Below are 15,124 nucleotides of genomic sequence, written 5' to 3' on the forward strand. Positions count from 1 at the left end.
TGTTGAGAGACTGTTAGTAACTAAGGAATCCTGCTCTTGTTGGGAGGGGCGCAGGGGGGGTGCTCATGAATATCCATGACACTTATGCATATTCATGCGGTATAAGTGTGATTGAAAGCCTGCATCTGAATCGGTGCTTTTGAGCACCCTCAAAAGACCTCTCCACCGTGAGTCTGGGCATCTATGCCCACCTGGGTGGGCTCTGCAAGGACTGGGCTCTTTCAGGTAACATCTGCCTGGAGGATCAGCTGGGTGCCTGTCTTACCATTTCTGCACAGTGGGTACCCTCCTCCAGGTGACTCCAAGTCCTGCTTTGGGAAAAGAAACATTTTCTTCTGGGATTTCCCAACTGTGGACTGCATCATTGGTCACAGAAGTTAGTACTCCTGGCGTGGCCAACCCAGAGCACCCTGAGCCAGTTTTTCTGTGGGTTGGGAGTGAGAAGGCAAGGGGTGGGGGCACCTGTGATGTCCTCACCAGGTATTTTATTAACTCTGAGGTCTGAGGCAAGTCAGGTGCCTTTCTGATACCTACGCTGTGACTCAAGACGATGCAGTTGAGCTGTTTCTCCAGCAGCCGTGAGGCCTGAGCATTCCAGAGGCTGCCCTGTCGCCCAGATCCTGCCCCTCGTCCCTCATTGGAGGTGATGGAGGGGATGGGATGTGGATGTTATGGGACACCTGTACTTCTGTAGGTTTCTCCTATACCCCCACAAACCTGTTCATCCAGATTTGACGCTTCAGCACGTCCTCAGTGGAGCCTGAGTCTCCACTGCGTCCTGAAGCGAGGGAGCTTCCGCACATGCCCCTGAAGTGCAGAACATGGAGGTCCTGGAACATGGAGCTCAGGAAAGGTTTACTCCTGCTGCCACTGCTGCTGCTTAGCAGAGACCCTGTCTGCGCTGCCTGAATAGGGATACAGTTGGCAAGAGGGGACCAAAAGAGTGAATTAGTCCCAGAGCTTCCTATGGAGGTAGAACAAATAATCAGGACAAAATAAACTGTGATAAGGAAGCCTGCCCTTTTGTTTACTGACATGCATCTCTGCTTCCAGCTATTTTAAAAATGACTATTTCATTTGTGAGGTGATAAAAGAACGAATGGAAATTTACCTATGAACGTCTCTGTAATTGAGAGCCTATCTGCAGGATGAATAGCGGAAGCAAATTATCCAGGGTGGGCCAGCTCTCTGCTTTCCTAGCACCGTCCAGCCTATTCTTCCTGCTCAATAGTGAACGTTGTCTGCTCCACCAAATTAGCCAAACACAGATAATGTTGTCAAAGGGTGGCTCCATTAGATTTCACAGACGCCTGACACCAATACAAAAGCCTCTACCCTCACAGCATTTCAACTTCAATTTTTTCCTACATGACTCAAAAAATAATTTGTTTTGTGGGGCAGAGATGATGGTTTTGACAGGTTTTTAGAACAGAAGATAAAAGAAAAGTTAACAGTATTGGCTAGGGGATTCCAGCAAATTCCATTAGGCTCTGTACTCAACGCGGGAGATGCTGGTGACTTGGTGAACCAGAGTGGACTTTCAGCTGGAATCGGGGGCACTTGGCTCCAGTCCCGGCTTAGAGTCCTCCCCTCAGAAACGATAATGTTAAGATTCAGAGACCTTGTGCTAAGAAGTTTTTTAGGGAACCAGCTCTGTGCGGTCTCCACATGGATCAGTGTTTCTTATAGAACCTAAAACAGGGCTCAGGTATCAGTGCGATGCGGGGCTCAGGTGTGTGGGGAGAACTGAGCAAAAGGTAGGACTCCGGCATCCTGGAGCTGGGACAAGTGTGCCAATGAGGAGAGAACCAGAAAGCACTTCTGTGGTGCTGTGGGGGCCAATTTCAGCCCCTATTTGTGAGAGGCCTAATGATCTATATTTATTTCTTTTTATTAAAAAAAACTTTTAATAATAGGGAATTAAAAAAAAAATCTCCACAATCTCACTGCTCTGATGCAGCATCAGTGAAACGGTTGTATGTGTTTTCCGTATCATGCGTGGTAGGTTGGTTTCTCGGCTCCCTCTTCGTTTTCCCCTTGGCTGGAGCATGGCGCACACCTCCTTTATGGGGCATGTGAGCTAATGTGTCTGAAGACCAAGGCGGCCAAAGGTAGGATTTTAGGAAGAGTAGGCAGAAGACCATAAGAAACCAAGGAGATTGGGCCTCCCTGGTGGTGCAAGGGGTTAAGTCTCACCAACCACTGCAGCACGAGTTCGAGCCCAAGCTGGCCAGGGAGCAATCACATGGTGCAGAAAACCTCTCCTGACTCACCCGCTGCTCCCCTCAACACTGTACTTTGGTCAATCTGCCTGTTCTGTTCCCCACTCTGTCTCTGGTGGGTCCTCTCACTCCCCATACCTCTGGCCTGTACCCCAAGCTCTTATATGCATAAATAAATAAATCTTAAAAAAAAAAAAAAAAGGAAACCAGGGAGGCAATGGGGTTACAAATGAAAAACTTTGGAAGCTTCAGGCAAGGCTGGATCCAGCAACACAAGTGATGCTCTTTCTCCAGTGTCTCCCTCTCTTCTTTGGAAGCTTCAGGCAAGGCTGGATCCAGCAACACAAGTGATGCTCTTTCTCCAGTGTCTCCCTCTCTTGGCTCTGCTTTCTTTGCAGAGAAAGCATTCTCTTCTAGTGCAGGCAGGATTCCTTCATGTCATCAGGGGAGATGGCTACTGGCCACTCCAGGCTCACATGGCTGCAGCTTGGCAAACCAGTGTAAAGCAAGCTCCCTTTCCATGTATGAGGTTATAACCCTGGAGATGACTGGCCTTGCTTGGGTCAAGCATCCACTTGGACCAGTTGCTGAGTTTGTGGAGTTGTGGTGCTATAGTTTAGCTTGGCAGTGCTTGAGGGCCTGGAGGCTATGATGAGGGGTAGGGTCTCCACTTGGTACTCCCACCTCACTTGGGAGTGGGAACTTGGTTCTTTTTCCCCCAGAATCTTCAACTCTGAGGTCAGGTTCTAGCTTCTCCATGACTTCTCTTAGCATTCCCACTCCTAGATCCCTTGGCAGGGAGGACTGGGTTCCCCTACTTGCATTTGAATCTCTCAAGTTAAGGGCCAGGCTAAAAATGAGATGTGGGTACTGCTATAATTATCCCAACTGCAGGGCAGCTTCCCTGGCTGCTGGTGAAGCAGAGTTGGGGAAGGCTGGCCTGCTGGGCGGAGAGAGATGGGGCACTTGGAAAGGCTGGGTTGGGGTGCTGTAGTAAGGAGAAAAAGGGGTTACAAGGCTGCACCATGGCAGGATGGGCATGACCTTCGTGACACACAGAAGACTGGGAGGACGCCAATTTGGAGAAAAGAAACAGGTCCACATGTGACTGTGTGCTTGAGGAGATGCTAGGCAAGCAGTGGACAAGGGGTCTGGGCTGGACGCACCTGTGGTGGGTCCTCTGGCTCAGAGATGGTGTGTGGGGTCACAGTGTAGGCCCCTTTGTGGGGTAGGGGAGACCAGGCCTGGATCCTGGAGGAACTGAAGCATTTGGAGGTCAGTGGGAGGGAAGCAGTTAGCAAACAGATAACCCGCATGGGTGCGGGCGGCAGGCTGCCTGTGATAAATCATGCCAGCGCTGCCTGGCTGCAGATGTGTGCCCCGAGGAACCCCCAGGCCCTGGAGCCTGTCGCGGGGTGATGGATGAAGGCTGCTCCCACCTACCCAGCTCTCACCATGGCCCACTTCCTGCCACTTCCAGGCAGTCCCTCAGGAATAGGGAAAAGAGCTGAGCAGGCTCGCCATGACAGCCCTTTAAGAGTGACTTTTTAAAACTTCTTGTAATTGTTGATTAAAAGGCCCATTGCTCCAAGTGCTCTGTTTGTGGTGGAAGAAGGAAAGTCATTTTAGAAGAAATTTCTGGGGAGGTGAAGCGTTCCAGGAAATTGGCCAGGCGGCATTTGCAGCTCTAGGCTTATATTTCAAAACCATTAAAAGCCCCTCAAGAAAGTAGTCCTTTTGAGAAAGAGAAATACTTTTCTTGGGGGAGTTGGGGAAAATACCTGCTCTGGGCCTTGACATGGCTCAGGGAGGAGGGAGTGGGTGGCGTCTGTTCACGTACACCTTGGGGTGCACAGCAAGGGAAGAGTCCCCCAGCTTCCTGCACCACAAACTCACCCCCACACCTGCAGGCACCCCTTTGCCTTGCACCCCCATTTGGAATGACGACTTCTAAGCACCATACTCTCTAAAGTTACCCATTTTGTAGAACGTCCTGTCAACCTTACTGCCCTGCCCTCACATACTTCATGATATCTCGGGACCCTGTGTGTCAGTGGCTAGGGACCCCCATCCTGCTGACTCAGGCAGGTCTCTGGGCTCCCCCAGCAGGTGTGCTATGTGTTGTGAGAGAGGGCACTCAGGGTGCTATCGGTGGGATGAGCTCTTTGGGATGTCAGAGGCTCCTGTCCTCTCTACTAAGTGACTGAGGTCTTCGGGGGGGGAGCTGGCACTTGGCCCCTGTCCTGTCTCTGTCCCGGGCCTTGCTATGTCCCATGTGGTGGGGAGGGCTGCTGTGCAAATGCAGGCTGGGCAAGAGAATGTTCAGGTACATCTGTGTGTGTGTGCGTGCGCGGGTGTGTGTGTGCATGTATGTGCACGTCTTGGGTTTTCTCTGCTTGTCCAGGTGGCCTGGACAAACTGGGTAGCTAGACAAGCTGGCCAGGGAAGACTGCCCAGCAGAACCACCTGGGACTGAGATGAAATCACTGAGTTTGCATATGGCATTCAGCCACCTCTTGCTGGGGGCAGGGCAGGGGGAGATTGGTGACTCCCTAGTGGTGGGACCAAGTGCTCTAGTACATCAGTGTCCCAGTCCATCCCAGAGCCTGCCTCAGAGGCCTGTGCCCTGGGTGGGGCTGCAGACAGGTGGGTTTCTGGCCAGGTAGGGCTCTTACCTGGGAGGGGCTACAGAGGTGGGGGAGGTGGGGCCTGTGGCTGCCAGTCTCCAGCCCCGAGTTTCAGTCCTGTGGCTACCTGGACTGCTTTACTGACCTCACGAGTCCTTTTCTGCTAAAGCTGGCTCAGGTGAGCTTTGGACACAGTGGACCATTTCTGAGTTCCAGACCTGGGAATCCTCAGAAATGTCTCAGACCTGGACTTTGGGAAGAACAAGCAGACCCAGTGTTGGTGGCTAAGCTTTGGGGCTGTGGGCTGATGGCCTGTGAGAAGGCCTGTGGACATTTAGTCCTGGCTCACCCGAGGGGAGGAGGAGCAGGTGAGGACATGGCTGGCTGGATGCTCCTGCTTATTGGCTTGCTTGATTCCTTCCCTTCCCTTTCCTCCCCTCCTCTCCCCTACCTCCTTTCCCCTCCCTTCTCTTCCCCTCCCCTTCCCTCCTTCCCTCCCTCCCTCCCTCCCTTCTTTCTAGGCCTCGGATGAGGGCTTGGGGATAAAAGGTGGGTGCTCCGGGACTAGAGAGAGGTAGACAGGAACTGAACAGCTACACGGTCAATGTGAAGTGTGCTGTGTTTGGAGACCATGGACCCGGGGGACACCAGAGACCTCCTGGGACCTCCGGCATCCCTGGACCTTCCCCGGTGGGTTGGCTTCAGTGAGGGTGACTGGATGGGAGAGCAGTGAATGAGCTTGGCTGGAAGGAGGGGCGCCCCATTATCTGTACAGAGAGCGTGCGGTTGCTGTTCTGCTTCTCCTGCTTAAATGCAATTTGTGTGATTGTCTCAGAAGTTTTCTCTCTGAAGCTCGCCTCACTACTGAGGTGTTGTGAAGCCACACCAGGGCATCGTGTGAGAAGGCTTCATGTGTCCACAAGAAGAAAATCTTGCGTTTAAAAAATGTTCCTTCCTGTCAGAATTGCAACTCTCTTCGCCTGGCCTGGCCTGAGTTTGCTGCTCAGGGAAACCAGGTGGCTGGATGACCTGGATTTCAAAGATGCTAACATTCCGAACCTCTAAGAGAGCCCAGTTTTTGGAATCCTAAAGCTTATGAATTAAAATGTTATTTTTACTCCCTTTCAGGCTGGTTCAGGAGAAGCCTCTGAAGGAGCCAGTCACCCCAGGATAAAACAGCACTGGCTGTGGGCAGCGCCCACTGTGCCTGTGGTGCATGGCCGCAGGTGAAGCCCCAGAGAGCCGGCTTTGGTCCAGGGGCAGGTGTTTGGGAGAAGGGAGAGCTCGTGGTGGATGTGCAGCGTGAACAAGTCTGGTGAGTCTGGAGTCGGTGTGTGCTGGGTTCAGAAGCCTCTTTTCAGGGGTTTGCTGGGCTTCCGTGGACAGACTGGTTGCCCTCAGGGTGGATTTGGGGGGCAAAGAAAGGATGAGATGAGCTTCGGGATCAGAGAGAAGTTCTGAAGGCTGAGGCGATGAGGTGCCCAGCCCTGTGGACAGACAGGGTTGAGACCTGCTTCTAGAAGGACTGACTGAGAGCTGGAAGGGTAATGAAGGGGGCAGTGGGCCCTGAGCTCAGTCCTGGTTTTCAGTGCCAGGGTTGGGCAGGTTAATATCAAAAGTTTCTCAAAATTTTTTTTTAAAGATTTCTTTATTTATGCATACATGAACTGGGGTACAGGTCAGAGGTGCAGGGGGTGAGAGGATTCACCAGAGAGAGAGCGGGGAGCAGAACAGGCAGACTGACTGAAATACACTGCGGAGGAGAGCAGTGGGCGAGTCAGGAGAGGTCTGCTGCGCCATGTGGGTCACCTCCCTGGCCGGGGATCAATATCGTGCTGCAGTGGCTGTGGGTAGCTTCATAGTGCTGTGCTTAACCCCTTGTGCCACCAGAGAGGACCTTCTCAAAACTTTTTGACTTCGTTCATCTGGAAACAGGGATTTATTTCTCTGTGGTTACAGAGGACACTTGTGTGTTTATCTGAGAGACGCATTGGAGATGGTGGGGGAAGGAGAGGGAGGAGGTGGACGGGTATGCAGAGTAGGATATAGCCAGAGAGCGGAGAAAGGCCTGGTTGGGCAGGGTCCTTAGGGACTAGGGAAAGGGTAAGGGTTTTTCATGCCTGGGAGCCCTGTAGGTCTCTAGAGGGGAGCCCAGGTGACAACATCGTCTGTGCATCCCTACATTCCCCTTCACATACCACATGAGCGAGGAGGAGCTGCTGCAGAGGTTGGAGCTTCCCTGGAGGGACCAGGAGGGTTCTGGGTGGCTGTCTTCTCCCCGCTGGCTGCACAGGCCTGAGCCTGGGAGGGCGCGGACCTGGCCAGTGCTGGGATGGAGCCCTGGACTGGGAGACTCAGAGTACATGACTCTCGCATGGTTTAGGTTTCACCACTGAGTAAACCAGGTGGTAGACCAGATGTCTGGGCCTTCTCTCGCTTTATGTAATAGGGGATTCTACTTGGAGGCTGGTTTGTTCTACTTAGAGGCTGGTTTGTCTTTTCATGCATTTTCTGTCAATGGTTCTTTGATTCCTTGTGAGAGAAACTGGAACTAGTGTCTTTCCTGGAAGGGAGGGATGGACCCAGAAGAGCCATTTGAATGTGGCCTCCTATGGGCCTGTTCAGACCTAGGCTTTCCTGTCATCAGAGGCACTGCTGGCATTGAGACAGTCACACCGTGGGACAGCATGACATTGTAGCTGCCGACCTCCTACCCCCCCCCCACCATGACTCTGTGGGGTGCTCTACCAGTGTTATGTCTACATCCCTGTCTGTGTCTGCAGTGGGGTCTGCTCTGGTCAGCACCAGAGGATCTCTGTCCTGTTTCTTCACTGCCCTAGCCCCTAGCTTCGACAGGCCTAATCTCACCTGAGACAGAGATGACTCTCCAATGGCCAGAGCACCTGCAGGGCCTGAATCTGTGCCTCTGGGGTGCCATAGCCTGCTTCAGGACACATGCACCCCACCCCCCAGGGCAAGCTTGAGCAGCTCCCCCTTGGATGATTGATTAGCATGCAACGTTTCCCTTTGCCAAGGCACCTCAGAAGCACATAAGCAGATGGCTTCTTGGGGAATTCCTCTGGGGAACCGGGTTTCTAGAAATCTGACAACACGTAGACATCCAATATTCAGATGAGAGAAGAAATTGGGAAAGGAAATATGCTTCTTCCCCCTTCTCAGTTGAGAACTGGATACAGAAACAGAAGGGCCAGCAAGAGCCTTCACTCTCCACTTTTCCACTTCCAGCCAGAGGGAGGGAAACCAACCTGGGGGTCCTGCTGACCCCCTTAGGAAGGGGCTTTTGAAGGCAGCTGCAGGAGATGTGAGCCCGAGGAAGTGGGCCCCCTTCATCTGGCTTGGCTGAAACAGCTGCTGTGCACCAGACTGGGTCCGGCACCATGTGGGATCCAGTCTGACAGCTTAAGGCCTCAAAAGCACAGGCTCTGAACGTAGATCTGGGTTTAGTGCTGGCTCTGGCGGTTCGGGCTATGAGCCCTCGAACCAGGCCTTAGGTTTTCTGAGCCTCAGCTTCTCTATAAAGTGGGGCTCATTGTCTCTCTCTTGGAGAGTGTTTGAAAGATGCCAAGTTAGTGAGCATGAGTAGCTTAGCAAGGTGCTGGCTCAAGGCACTTGTTCCTCACGTGGCCCTCGCAGCCGGCGGCCAGCGGAGGGCGTGTGCCGTGGTGGGGACAGCAGTGCAGAGGCCAGAGAGGTTGTATGTGCTTGCCTAGAATCACTTGGGTTGCTACTTAAAGGGCAGGAACTGGCACTGGGGGTCTCTGTATTCTGCAGTAGGGTGTCCTGACCCTGCTTCGAGAGGGGAGTCCTCCTCAGGGGCCAGGCTGGTTTAGAATGAAGAGTTTCTGGGGGGCTTCTCATCTTAGCGCTTTGGCAAAGCTTGAGACATTAAGAATATACCTCATAGTTTAAGTTTCTTCTTCTTTCTCATGGAAAGCATTTGTAGAATCCAAAGTGACCCAGCTCCATCCTCCTCAAGAAGCCAGGGCTGGTGCCAGCGTGGAGGGAGTGATCTGGGCACCCTGACATTTCCGCCCTGCTGGCTCTGCTGCCCAAGCACGCTCTGGCATTTGGCTTTTCCTGTTCCTTTCCCGAGGTTTGGCTCTATTAATGTTTATGAGCAAATAAAACTTGGATTGCTGCTTTGGGCCTGGGATCACCGCTGACTTGGGGAGGGACGTCCAATATAACTTAATCCTGCTCCTTCGACTTTCTGTGACTTCCAACTGCATTCTCCGCCGGGAGGAGCAGCAAAAGCGGTGGAAATGTGACTGAGCAGAGGCCTTGTCTTCTGCTCCCAAGCTTGGCACCAGCCGTCCCCCACTGGGAGTGGGGCGAGAGTCAGAAGACAGGATGTTGGAAATAGATGCTCTTTTTATGTTCATTCTGATGGGGTCTTGGACATGCATGGATGAACACCCTTTGGGGACACAGTGCCCTAAGGTGTCGCAGGTGATGTCAGCTCCCTTCCTACAGCAGGAAAGCCCAGGGCAGGGCAGCTGGGCATGGTTTTGACCTCATCTGCAAGGATGCCCCCCTTCCTTCTTTAGGCCAAGACAGTGAACATCATGACTCATTGCTCCAAGGGTAAAATCTAGCTTCCCTGATGTGTGGTGCCATGTATTTCTCTATTTTTATACCAAATGTGTATTTTTCTTTTCCTGTAGAGTCCTACATGGGGTTCTTTTTAATGGACTGGAGGAGCAGGCATGGTGGGGCTGGGGCTGGGTGGACAGGATCCTCTGAGCTGTTGACGGGCTGTGAGCCAGGCAGGGGGAAGTAATTATATCATTACGTGTCACTCTTGTCTCAAGGGGCTGAATTAGTTGACTCTCCAAAACTCGGGTTTACTTTTGACTTTTTAATTTGCAGGCTGATACCAATGCCTGAATCGTTCTGGAATGCTGACTTGTGCCTGGCACTGCACTCGAGATTGAGAGGAACAAGTGGGGTTCCGCGGTTGAGGATGTCACGGGTTAGCAGGGACAGAGCTAGGGCAGAACACAGCCATGCCCATGCCCGGGCGGCTGGGAAGTGGACGGAAGGAAGGTGTGGAGACTGCAGAAGTCGGGGGGGCGGGGGAAGGAGGGCTGGTCCTAGGAGGATGTATGGGATTTCTCAGGTGGAGCGGAGTGGGCGAGGAAAAGACCACTGACATGTAAGAGTGGACACGGAGAGGCCAAGCCGTGCCATTTCAGAGGAGGTTCTGTGATGACAAGTCCTGGGAAAGTAGCTGAAAATGGGGAGGCCCGAGTGGACTCTGATGCTCGGTGTGTGCCCACTGATTCAATGTCTGAGTATATTCCTGAGCCCTCTCTTGGGTGTTTCCTGGGTGTCTACTATGTGCTCAGCACTCTGCTAGGGGCTGCACACCAGCTGTAAGCAAAATGATACATGACAATCCCGCGTGTGTTTTTATTCTAGCAGAACAGACAGCAGACACAGACATTAGTAGACAGCATGTTAGAAGAGGTAGGAGCGAGGGGGAAATAAGGAGTTGATCTGGGTGGGCGGGTAAACACCTGCCGTGCATGTGCGTTTGTGGGCAGGTTGCAGTTTTGAGCAGGGTAGCAGTCGGCTTCTTTGAGAAGATGACTATGGCAATTTGAGAAGGATATAAGGAGCTAACCAGGTGGATATTTGGGGGAGGAGCCTTCCAGGCAGAGGACTAGCAAGAGCCCATGGAGAAGTGTGCCCACTGTGCCTCAGGAGGAGCAGGAGGCCAGTGTGGCTGCAGCTGGGGGGTGGGGGTGGGTGAGAGCAGCGGGGAGAAGGTTGGAGAGCCAGTGGGGGCTTGTAGCTCAGCATAAGGCTGTGGACTTCACCCTCAGTGTTGTGGGGCTCTCTGGGAGATTTTTAGCAGAAATGATGTACTTGTTTTAAGAGTATCATTCTTGCATTGCATAAAAACATGACGTTTTCAGGGTCATGTGACATGTAAGAAGCTGCACTTGCTTTTTGGTCCTGGACTAGTTGAAACAGATGTGGGTGACACCCGTGGGGAGGTTAACAATGGCAGATTTTATCTTGGTTTTGATTTTGCAATTTTCCTTCCAGACTTGTCTGGCCCCTTCTGCCCCTTTCCTGTGGGTCCACCCTGTTACGACATGTGCTTGGTTTTGTGCGCCAGTGTCCTCTCTGTCCCCACCACAGCCTCATGAAGTAAGAGCTGTGATTTCCCCCATTTTATAGAAGAGGAAAGTCAGGGCCAGGATTTGAGTAAATTATTCAAGATCACACAGGTACTAAAAATGGTTTAAATCATTGCATGTATTGACTTCCTAAATTATGGACCTAAGTCTGTGCTGGTGGAGGACCCACTGAATTTTTTAAGTAGAGAAAGGACTTAGAGCTGTGGGTTAGGAAGAGGCACCTGGAACCTGGGAATGTAGAGGACAGAGGCAGGGAGCATGGAGAGGGTGTGCATCACCCAGTGGGGGCCAGAATCAGAAATTCCCTGAAGAGGGGAGAACCAAGTTTTGGCAAGGCCATTGTAAAAAACTGCATGTTTGTGTGTATTCCACTCCCCCTGCCCATCCAGTGTGACTGCATTTGAATGGGGCTTCTAAGGAAGTTATTAGGGTTAAATGAGGTTATAAGAGTGGGGTCCCGTTCCAATAGGATTAGTGTCCTTATGAGAAATGACCAGAGCATGCCCTCATGCACATGGCCACGTGAGAGCATCCAAACCAGGAGACAAGCCCTCACCACAAACCGAATCAGCCAGACCCTCATCCTGGATTTCTTTCTTTCTTTTTTTCTTTTTAAAGATTTATTTATTTATTTATACAAGCACTGGGTACAGTCAGAAGTGCGGGAGGGCGAGAGAATTCACCAGAGTCAGAGCGGAGAGCAGAGCAGGCAGACTGACAAGTACACTGCTGAGGGGAGCAGTGGGCGTGGCAGGAGAGGTCTGCGCGCCATGTGGGCCGGGGATCGAACAGGCATTGCAGAGGCTGCAGGCAGCTTCACAACCCAGCACTCAACTGCTGCGCCACTGGGGAGGCCCTCATTCTGAATTTCTATCCTCCAGAACTGTGAGAAAATAAATGTCTATTAGGTGAGCACCCCAGTCTGTGGCGGTTTGCGATTAGCAGACCAGTACATCCAGATTGTTATTCTGACTTCTTCCAAAATTGCATCTCCTTGCTAGGCTTCAAGGCCCGACAGTTTGGTAACTGGTCCCTTAAGGGATGTCTGCTTTCCCCCTTCTAAATAATTCAACAGATCTGAATGGACCAGCGGAGTCATTGAGCAATTATCTAGTGATTAGCTTCCTTGCAGAGTCCAGAGAGAATTGCTGGAAGAAAATTGGTAAATTCTTTTCATTCTTAATAAAACCTAACATTATCTTGCTAATGCCTGATATTAAGAGTTCAAAGTCATCTCGATACCATTGATCTTCAAAGGAAGAGATTTCCTACTTTATTTGACAAGGCCTGAAAAAGTGTGGGTGAGGTTCCTTTCAGATGGGAAAGTATATTTTACTTCTCTTTTGCTTCTTAATCTTTTAAGTGTTTTTTTTGTACCAAAAGTGGTGTGTCTTTTTGTTTTTCTTGCATTTTAATGCACCAGTTATAGGGGAAGGAGGCAAACAAATAACAAAAAGGTGCTTTTATGACATCATTTTTCAGTATTCACAAAGAAAAAAAAATCATTCTATAGTACTGAAAAGTCCAGAGATGAAATAATTTCATTTTCTTCACGAAAGGCTTATAAAACCCCCGCCTATGGACTCCTTGTCTGGTCCAGTGACAGAAAGATCAGCCCAGGGTTCTGGGCACATAGCTCACCTAGGCAGAAAGGTGGGGGCAGCAGAATATTAACCACCTCTCCCCACATCTCTGAGCCCAGGATGGCGGGACCCTAGATGCCTTACCTCTGCCCCTTTTCCTTTTCAGAAACCTGGGGGAAAAAGTCAAAATGACATGGCAGTGAGGAAAGTGCAACATATATTTAGAATCACTGTTGGGGAAGCATCTTATGAACAAGAAAAGCTTTGGCAGCTTTTACTACAAGTGGGAGAAGAAGGGCCTCCCTGGTGGCGTGAGGGGTTAAGATGCAACCTATGAAGCCTCTGCAGCACGAGTTTGATTCCTGGCCAGCCAGGGAGCTAACCCACATGGTGCAGCAGACCTCTCCTGTCTTGCCTGCTGTTCCCCTCAGCAGTGTATTTCAGTCGGTCTGCCTGTTCTGCTCCCCACTCTGTCTCTGGTGAATCCTCTCATGCCCCCTGTACCTCTGGCCTGTACCTCAGTTCTTGTATGCATAAATAAATAAATCTTTAAAAAAAATAAGTGGGAGAAGAAAACCAGCAAGAAGATGCCACCGTAAGGTATCCACACTTCTCTTTTCTGGAACCCCGGTGATTTGGGAGGTCGTTATCACTCCCCTTTCCACCTGACTGGACTTTGGCATATTGGCTGCAGGTGGACTGAGAACCACAAGGACACAGATCAGGGCCCAATTCTGGCTGTAAAGTCACCCAGCGCCAACAGTGATGGCGCTGTGTAGTGCAGTACTGGGAAAGCTCACACCTTCAGATGGGACTTTTAGAACCCTGGGCATCTGTGATGCGGCTGAACTCTCCCTGTCACCCTTGCCGCCTCCCCACTCAGAGGCCCTTTGGGCCCCTGGGTTCTGTTGCAGCAGGGGGTGCTCTGAGCGTTGGAGCCCACTGAGGGCCCAGGGAGGCTGCATCCTCATTTCTGTCTTTATACTGAAGAGTCAGTATAAAGGCAGTGTCAGGAGGCGCATCCAGTGGGTCAGCTTCTTGGGAAGGGGGTGTCTTGGGGGTCTTTAAAAAAAGGTGTCTTGGGGACCTTTTTCTCCCTTTCCTGACAAAGCCCCTTCACAATAGAGATGAGTCATCAGCTGCTTTTGAGGCCCCTTACATTCATTTTGGCTCTGTCCATTATAGGTAGCTTCTCTGAGAAGAACCCAAATAAATCTTAGTCAGAGAGTGTTTAAAATGGCAAATTTCAGAATAAAGGTTTAACAAAAAACCATAAATTAAATTTCAGAAGTAATGGAAGTGTTTATAAGCAACCCTGGAATTCCGCACAAGAACGATGAGCATGGTTCGGGGCCAGGAGATTGACGGAGTGTTGTGTTTGCTGGGAGAGAGAATATCCATCTTTATTTGGCCTCTGCTTGGAGACACTGGTCCTGAGAAATGCAGGTGTGAGCAGCGTTCCGAGGCTGGGCTCGCGAAGGGGAGCTTTCATCACGGCAGGTAGAGGCAAGTGCAGCTCGGGAGGCTCTGGTGGGAGGTGAACTTGAAGCGGCCAAGGAACAGGGCCTCAGAGCCACCTTGCTTCCCACCACCTGCCTTGCACGGTGGGACGGTTCTAACGGCACCAGGGTCACATCCTCTGGGTGCACCGGAGCCATGTGGACAGATCCCATTTTCCAGTTGAGGAAATCGAAGCTTTGGTTTGTGACGTGTCTAAGTCCAGAGTAAGCTGGAGAGACCAGTTCTTCCTGCTGCATCCTTCCTCAAGCTTCCTTCTTCCTGGCTTACCTACCAAGTCAGCACTCTGTCTGGGCCTGGGCTGGGCAGACATGTCAGTGGGCCAGGGCTTTGACGTGACCTCCTTTGACATACCCTCTCTTCCCTCTGCTGGAAATTGCACACATGGAAGGCAGTGTGCAGGATAAAGCTGTGGTGATTGTCATTCTGGGTTCTATGCTAGGTGCTCAGTAATGAATATGCACATGAAAGGGATGAGTTCTAAGTCTAAGGGTGGCCCAGGGGGCAGGTGGGTGGGGTGGGTGGAGTTTTCTAGAGAAGGTTGAGCTGAGCTGGATCCTCGAGGCGAGACAGGTTTTGGGGAGGACAGGTAACTCCAGGCAGGAGGGGCATAGTCACACTCTGGTGTGAGTGTGGGGGAGTTGGACGGACTTGGGCCAGAGGACCAGAGCGCAGGTAGGCAGTTCTTGGAGGGATGGGCTGAGCTATGTCCTCCTCTGGTGCTTGGAGTCTTGGCTGCAGCCAGGAGCTGAAGTGCAGGCCTCCTCTGCTGGAGGTGGGTGGGGAGGAGCAAGGAGGGCAGTGTTCCTTTCCTGCAGTCCTTTCTCTGTTTTCTTCCTCCTCAGAAGTCAGTGCAGTTCCCTGCTCCTCCAGGAAATTGTTGCATCATAAACTCTGACTCCCCACAATCCTCAGCCCTCTACCAGGCAGATTTGGTTGGGACTGTCACCCTCATCCTTGTTTGTCCCTTTTCCTGGTGTTCCCCAGGCATTCTGGGTTTTCTG

General features: G+C 51.5%; 1 protein-coding gene across 2 annotated transcripts in view; it reads left to right on the forward strand.

Moving 5' to 3' along the window:
- Positions 1-15,124, forward strand: part of FSTL4 (follistatin like 4) — a 672,816-nt gene that overhangs the window by 128,589 nt on the left and 529,103 nt on the right. For both annotated transcript variants that reach the window (XM_054694402.1, XM_054694403.1), the window contains exon 4: positions 5,978-6,164. The gene's annotated coding sequence lies outside the window, so the exon portion shown is untranslated. The remainder of the gene's footprint in view (positions 1-5,977; positions 6,165-15,124) is intronic.

The sequence above is a fragment of the Talpa occidentalis genome, unplaced genomic scaffold, assembly GCF_014898055.3.
Source record: "Talpa occidentalis isolate TD23 unplaced genomic scaffold, MPIMG_talOcc4v2.1 talOcc4.13, whole genome shotgun sequence".
Taxonomy (NCBI): Eukaryota; Metazoa; Chordata; class Mammalia; order Eulipotyphla; family Talpidae; genus Talpa; species Talpa occidentalis.